Genomic DNA, 8511 nt, shown 5'->3' with positions numbered 1-8511 from the left:
AGCAGTCTTTCACAGTATAAAAAACCAGAACAACCTTCCCACATCTATCAAATTCATGACTGAAAATTATCCATTTGAAGCGACAGAAGTAGATGAATGCTTTGTCAAAATCTTTCCTGATTTACTGCTACTCTGGTTTACATTGTCAAATGTTCCTCTGGGACAAGCAAAGACTATGTGAGACATCAGTCAGGAAAGATTTTGGCTCTCTGTTTTGTTTTTGAAGGAAGCAACAATAAAACATTTTTAATGGGGGAAAAAAAAAAGAAAAAGATGAAAGGCACAGATGAAAGCTTAGTGTGACATCTGCGCAGAGCCTCGGCAACAACCACTCGGCTTCCTCAGTCCTGTTCAACTCCACAGCGAGTCATTATAGTCCATCACATCCCAGCATTCGAGACATCATAACAGACCACTAAAATGGTCCGTTCAATCCTTTCTACAGAGGATATCCAAAAGACAGCACCCATCTTTCACACTCAGTTACATTATTGGAGGGATTATGAGAAATACGACTTGTAGGGAGTTTACCAGCAAACTGAAAAAAACAGCTTCATCAGCTTCAACATTTTTTAATGTCAAAGGAGCCAAAACAAAAATAAATCAGACAAGCAGTGTTTGGAAAAACAATGTACTGATAAACATTTTCCTTAGCGCTAACTTATAAATCGTAAAGCAGCTAAAAAATTCAGGCCAGTTGCTATTTCCTTTTTTTGTTGCTGTTTATTCTCAGAAATCTTTCACCTTTTAAAATTATCTTTTCAACTCTAAGTAGGTTCACTTATATACATACACAGTGGTGTGTTTTTTCGTTATAGTAACAAACACTGATAATTTTGGCATTTGCAGACCTTTTTATGTTGGACTCCACAATGTTAATCCTCCTCAAATATGATTTTTGCCATGGAATTTCCTCTGTTCCAAAGAGGACACACACACAGACCCATCTCTATGTTCAGTAACTTACTTAGCTGCAGATGAATACTTGATTCTTTTATTTCAATTAATGGCATGATCATGCTTCACTCCATTCTTACCTTGATATATGATCACAGGGCTGCTTTACCTCTTCCTTTTCACGCTTGCACCCAATTTTGAAAAACAGATATCATTCCTAGATTTCTAAACATTCATGAACAATTTCATTCTACTATGAAGAATTAAAATATTTAAAACTAGACACATGCACAACTATGTTATTTATGTCCTTTGTCAAGGCTTCACCAGATTATATCATATTCAATAAATTACAAAAAGGCATAGCTTGATTGTTTATTATTTTTTAATGAATTATTTTTTTAAAAATGAGGTAGTTTTTAACAGAGTGAGGAAAAAAAGGTCACGTTTAGGTTCTTTATTAAACTTTCCCAGCAGTATTTGCAACGTGCTTTTTAATCCATTGGAATCCAATTTCATTTTCCTTTTAGTTAGAAGTTTAAAAGTTTAAAAAGGTTATTATTTTAGTCAGAATATTTCAATCTATAATGAGAAATCGGAGCACCTGCAACATCTTTGCTCTTTGGCAAATAAACATATGTAAAATTGTTTAAATTAAATAAGTGAACTCAGTCCTAGCAAAACATGTCACAGTTCTAGAGAATAACTGCATGATTAAAAGAACACTAAAATCATTGGAAAGAATCTCATAAACTACCAAGAGGTATGGATTCAAGTTTCTCTCCTTTGTGCGTGGAACTACATAGACAGCTGAAAAGCCTGTAGCTTTGACTGAAAGTATTGTTTCTAGCATGCAAAACAGGCCTTTCTATTTCCTTGGCCAACATCAGTCTGTGCTTTAGGGTACATTTAAAAGATTAAGTAAGAGACCCAGTGAGCCCTTTCCTGGACCCAAAGCCAAACAGCACGGACTTTGTAGGGCAGGTTCCCTCCACGGCACACAGGCTGAATCCTCCCTACCCTCCACTGGGCTCTGGGTCTCCCTGGTGCTCTGTGTGCTATGTGCTGGGGTTGGAACATTTGATTCTCTGTGCCTTTTTGAGCCCATAGCTTCAGAAATACTGCAATGGTTATGTTATAATCCACAAATGGTGGACAGATTAAAAATGTCTTGAAGGTCAGTGTTACCTGCCTCAGATGGTTCACATGAGGATGTAAATATGGGCAGAGCAGTGTTGTAGGAAAGAGCATGTCAAAGCTGGGGCACTTCTGCCCATCTTGTCTTTTAGGGGTGGTTCCTGGAACAAATGATTCTCAAATTGTATTCTAGTGCTATCTTGGAGAAAGCAGTCCAAAACAGGGTCATAGTTGCAAATTATGGCAGACATGGTCTTGCTCCTCAGCCCTCTTTCACTGAGTATTATTGATAGATCCATGGTAGCTATAAATTGACAGTAGCTAGTACCTCCTTTTCTGAATTCCAGCTGTGTTCACGGCCAGTTCACTCCTCTTTCTTTAGAGCTGGAAAAAAGTGAGTCTAAAATAGTAGGTTTATTCTTAAAATCTAAGATGTGTTGAATTAAATGTAAGATATGGTTTTGTTGATTTAAATGAACCATTTGACAACTCAGTGTACAAATACTGAAGGTCAAAGCTGACAAAGAGTTATGTTACTTCTTTGTGCTTCTTTTCAACAAAATCTCTTTGTTTTGACACCATTTTTTTCAAAAACTGGAGTGTGAGAAACCTGAAAGTCTGTAAATTAAGAAAAAAAATAATTATCTGTTTTCTAAGGGAGCAGTCCAAGTCCCACATGGCTAATAATGAAGCACTTAGCACAGCAGACAGTTGAATCATTATCTCACAAAAATAATGTTCTAATGGTGTTATTTACTACACACATAAATTACTAGAGAAAAAAAAAGGTCTCCAAATTATTGTCATTTCATAAGGAAGAATTTTAAGTTCAGAACTAAAATCCTGAGATGTAAATCTACTCTCTAGACCTCTGTAATCCAAACCACAATGATGATCATCACAAGTACTCTGAATTCAGATAAAATTTATAATCATCACTTGGTTGTATGACACATTGGGGGGCCGATTAGCTCAGTCGGTTAGAGCGTGGTGCTGATAACACCAGGGTCGCGGGTTCAATTCCCGCTCAGTCCCCATGTGTTGCCTGATCTATTTGAGAGGCATCCCTGCCCATGACAGGGAGGTTGGATTAAATGATCTCTAAAGTCCCTTCCAGCCTAGACCATTCTAGGATTCTATGATTACTCTCAGAAGATTTGTAATATTGACCAACTCCAGACTTGAAATCAAATTCTAATGCAGATCAAATGTATACACGGACTGGCTATTTACAGGTTCAAAGTTATATATATATATCTGTAAGCAATCTTTTGATTCTGATGAGTAAGAGGGACCAAATTAACACAAAACAAAATAGATGTCTTTTGTATTCACATCAATGTCATTTTAATGGGTTCGGCTTTTCAGCCTGCTCTACACAGCTATTTAGGAAGTTCATTAATAATTAGCAGACTTGATAACTTCTAACTGTGGGAGAAAGACACCATAATGTGGGAAGAAACAGAGCTGGAGGATGGCCATCTGTTTAATGTCCATATAATTAGGAGTGTTGGACAGATTAGTATCTGCTTGATTTATTCCTGCTTTTGAAGTCTTCAAGTAAATTATAGTTAATGTAGACCAGTTTTGACAGTGAAAAATATATTTCCTTTCAAAAATATGAAGCAATAATGTAGTGTTGTAATGCTGGAGTGCTGAATGAAAGTAGTAACAATTTTGGAAAACCTAGTATTGAGGGCCAAACCTCCCAATAGTAGAGAATTAAACTGGTGCCTTTTAAACTTCTATATAATTCTAATGTTATTCTGGCTTCTTACATTTCTTCTTTTATACAGAAAAAAAAAACAGAAATAAACTATTATGTTCTAGCCTTGACATCATTATTCTAATTCACATTGTCTTCAGTGTGCTGGATTTCACTAAAAGTTTCCTTTTAATCTCACATTCTTACTTATCTACAGGATGTGGACTGGAAAAGATAGAAGACCACTCCCTTTTCTCTTGATTGCCAGTCAACATGTAGTTGAGAAATGTTGTAAACTAGGAAAGTTGCATAAAGTTTCAGTGACTTAGAAGACAAAAGGACATTTTGCCTTCAGCAAGGATTTCACCTGACTTTTTCTTTTCTTGAGGTAAGCATATTAGATTCTCATGATGCACCAAATTTTACAAACACGTGTACACAAGAATGAAACCTGTTTCTTAGCACCACCTTCTAGCAGCTGCCTAGGGCCCTAGAGGACACTGTACTCCTCCCTGTTAGTCAGTCCTCCTGTGGAAGGCAACCATCTGCCAGACGTACTCCTGGCCACCTGCTGCCCCAGCCAGCTGTTTCCAATTGTGCTCTCCAGCTGCCACCTCTGAAAGTAGCCGAAAGGCAAAAATGCTCAAGCAAGTGGGAAACCAACTGGCAGGCTGCCAGAGGCAGAGGGTTGGGTTAAAACTCTAGCGCAAAAGCTGACAGCAAAAAACCTGGGTGGGAAACACAGTGGCAAGGAGATAAACAGAGACTTTCAGAGCCCCAAAGGGGCTCAGGCAGGTGTCTTTCCCCTCCAGCAACTTTTCTGCTTTGCTAGAACCAGTTTAGTAACTTCTTCCCATAGCTCCAAGGAATGGGAAAACTTCCTCCAGCCTTTTCCCCTTCCAGGATCTCAGATAGGAAAAGACAAGAATTTCTAGAAGATAGGGGGACAGGGTAAACATTCCCCATGCCTCATGGACATTACGAATTCTTGAAATAAGACTAAAATGAAATTTAAGCAGTGCATGGGTCCTGTGCCAGCACTGTATGCATGACCAATTTTTAGTCTCCTTGAGGAGTGCATTCAGAAGTACCAATGAGGAGCTGAAACACTGACAAATGTAGATGGCCAAAATTCCTCAAGATTTTAGAGGGGAGAAGTCACATATAATAAGACAAAACCGAACAAACACAGGGTGTAAGATCAGCTACATTTTCATTCTGAACAGCAGAACTAATGAGATAAATGTGCAGCAGATACAAGCAAAAAACAGACTGAAGCTACTCTTATTTATATCTAAAGATAATTCCTCCCATGAATGAATATTCTATCTCATCTTTCCACCTTTGCCAATTACTTGCCTATAATTTTTTTAATAAACTCTTCAAACTTATCTCTGCTTGATGGAAATTAGTTGACAACTTACTTTCCAACATTAATATTTTAGAACATGACGAGCTCGTGTATCATTGTTGGGCAACTGCTTATCTCTGGTGTGCGGGGAAATTGGGTCAATGTTAAGCAACTGAGATATTATTCTAAATTCTATTTGTTATTAAAATAATTTAGTGCTGACAGTCACCAGCATTTCTGGAAACTAGTGTCTAGATTTACGGTATTTTGCAAAACATGGACGTTACAATCAGCTGACTTTTCCCCTGTGGTTCTGAAATGGTATCACCAATTTTCTGAATTACATTAGAGTCTTCTTTTCCAAATTTTGTTTTGAATGTGTACACTGTGCACAATGTTGCATTATTTAATAGAAGAATGGTAATGTCATTCATTACAATTAAAAACAAATATAATGTTGTTACTAAAGTTTGTTTTTACCAGTCCTTACTTCTTGTTTGCTAATTTGCAATGAAACAGAATAAACCACTTGAGAATAAAATGTTTCCTAACTCTATTTCTTAAAAGAATTTATGTGAGTGTACATGCACACGTGTTACTCCCTTTATTAAATCATTGAACTTATTTTTAAAATCTATTTAGGAGTAGGTGGAAAAAATCCTCTGTTTTCCCTTACTTTTATAAGGACTGAAATTTAATTAGTGAGGTAAAGGAAAGCCTTCATTATGTATTTAAAGATTTATTAAAAAACAAAAAGAAACTAGCAAACTATGAATTACTGTTAGATTTTGTAAATAAAATTTATGACTTGGGAAATTGCTTTTGAAAATACTGGAGCAAGAATATGAATAATTAAGCAATATATAAAATAAATGTATTTTGCTACACTGTATTGTACAGTGCCAGATAACAACACCTATTACTCAGGATGGAATATCCATTTTATATTACACAAGATTATAATATTAGAAAGCTTGAGCAAAATTTTGGGGAAAAAAAACCCCAGGGTTCTACACAGGTCTACACTGCAAAGTAAAGAGGAAGAAGATACTTTGTCATTTTTCTTCTGAGAAGAATAGTGAAGTTAAAGAAAACACAGGAAAATTGATGATGTTTCCACTGTCCATTGAATGCTAGAAATCATTTCTAATTGAACAGGAAAACTACCAACTCTCTGATAACATTTAAGGACTCTAGACTGGACATTTTCTATCCAGTATGACTAAGTTTAATATAAAACCACAGAAATCATCTCAGGCATATTCCAGGCACTGTCAGAAAAATGGCTCACTAAATGTGGTTACTCTTCATTTGACAGATATACTCATTAGGCATGTTATTGTTATCCTACTCATTTCAGTGAAACAAACACATTCATATTCCTCTTTTATTCCACCTAACATTTCCAGAGATCATGAAAGTCTCAATCTATGCTCTTTCTAACCTCACACTTTATCAACCAAATGATTACGTTTCAAATTGTTATCTTTTCTTTGCAGGGGGTAAAGCTTTTGCTTTAAGGGATCTGAACCAGTTGAACTGTAAATAAGAGCTCAGGACATCCATCATAACTTAACATGAAAAATCCCCACCTCACAACAGTTTGATTTTCAGATCACAGGGTAGTTGCTCAGATGGCAGAAAGCCACATTCCTATTCAGAAGCAACAGCACAGCAAACAGATTAACCACTACATGCACTAAGACGGAGGTCCTTATATTGTAGAGGTAGATAGTGAATAGCAGTTACTGCCAGGACTGGCACATCTCTATAATTACAAAAAGAAACTATTGGAAACTCTACCATCACAAGTCAGGCTAATAAGCAAAGAAGCAAAAGAGGTATTTTGACACATAAGAAGCCTGACAACTTCAGGAGAGGTCAGAGAAATCACAAAGGTGGGATGTTTTACAAGTAAAGCAATGTTACTTGGAGCTTGCAGATTTTGAGGAAGGCTATTTTTAGCTCAAACCAACAAATGTAGAAAAATACAAATGGTATTTTAAGTGAATAGGACTTCCCCCCTCTCCCTCCCACCAGTGGCAGGATAAAGGCAGAGATAAATAGGTCTTCTCTACAATTTACCCATGCCCAGTGTTGAAAGAAATAAAGAAGGAGCAAATAACTAGGTTTTCTGTTAATTTTAAACACAAAGACAGCTTGCCACACATAGAATCATCGATAAATTCCACTGTAAGAGAAAACAACTATGGTAGTAATGGCAAATGATCTTACCAGTAAAGTTGATGGGCTACTTGGATGCTCTGAAGAGAACGATTCAGCGGGAGTTTCACTAGAGGGCTTTCAAGACTCCACTCAAATTTGAGCACCTTAACAGATAAATTAATAATAAGAAACACTTGTACGCTGGCTTTGTGGTCTTTCCTTTATAACAAAACTAATCAGAAAGGACCCAGTCGTTAGTCTGAATGAAGCAATCTGACAGACAATGCCCTGGCAATGCAATGAGCAAAGAAATTTCAGAACATGTGTCTGCCTCCATCTTCAAGACAGGCAGATATCCTGATTCTGGTTGTATTAATGTATATGCAAAAATGTAGCTTTTCTTCCCCTACTTAAAATCATCAATGCTATCCTTAAATTTTTATCTGATTACCTGGTTTGCAAAATAAACTTATGTGAGAAGCAGAAGCTGTGGAACGTGAAAGGTCACATGTGCATCCTATTCTGTAAGTGCTGTATGTAGAGTTGTGCAGATTCCACTGCTGTAATTAAATAGAGTTGTGCAGATTCCACTGTATGTAATGGGTTACATACATATATTTGTACAAGTGTACATATATATCTGTCTAGATATGTATACATATGTGCATGCATTTATACAAATATATATATTTAACAACACACCAAAAAAACCTCTAAGGAACTGTAGAAGATAGGATAGTAAGCAACCCATGTGGACAGTGTTGTAAAGCTTTCAGAACGTGCTCCTTAACTGCAACACAGGACCTAATCAACCACAAAGCAATTGCTTTTGAAGCAGTGGGCCTGTAACTTGTAAAACATTACATTCCACTAAAATGTAATGTACATCTACAAAGAGACAACTGTACACATGAAATCACCCTGGTTACTCTGTGTTGAAAATTGTTTTTCCACATACACATGGTACTAAGAAAACCATGATTTGTTGCAACCCCATTTGCTTCCTTGACTGCAACGTAGCCCTGCAGTTTGGTGGTCATAGCAGAATTTCTCTTCTTCAGATGTTAATTCAATAATTGCATCAGTTGACTGGCCTTTCTTATTTATTCCTCTTATACTGTACCAATCAAACTGGAAGAATTAAAAGTATTTAATGACATTGCTGATCTGGACAAAAGACTTTCTTGGCTACCAATTTCTTCCTTACCTGAACCAGCTGTGGGAGGTATTCTAACAATTCATCATTTGACATATT

At 36.6% G+C, this 8511-nt stretch overlaps 1 non-coding gene across 1 annotated transcript; it reads left to right on the top strand.

Annotated features, from left to right (window-relative positions):
• Positions 1–2994: 2994 nt before the first annotated feature.
• TRNAI-GAU lies at positions 2995–3069 on the top strand. Its single transcript has one exon. It is a non-coding gene; the product is annotated as a tRNA-Ile (tRNA).
• Positions 3070–8511: the final 5442 nt, after the last annotated feature.

This window comes from Apaloderma vittatum, unplaced genomic scaffold, assembly GCF_000703405.1.
Source record: "Apaloderma vittatum isolate BGI_N311 unplaced genomic scaffold, ASM70340v1 scaffold1221, whole genome shotgun sequence".
NCBI classification, from domain to species: Eukaryota; Metazoa; Chordata; class Aves; order Trogoniformes; family Trogonidae; genus Apaloderma; species Apaloderma vittatum.
This window is presented reverse-complemented; position numbering and strand designations above follow the sequence as displayed.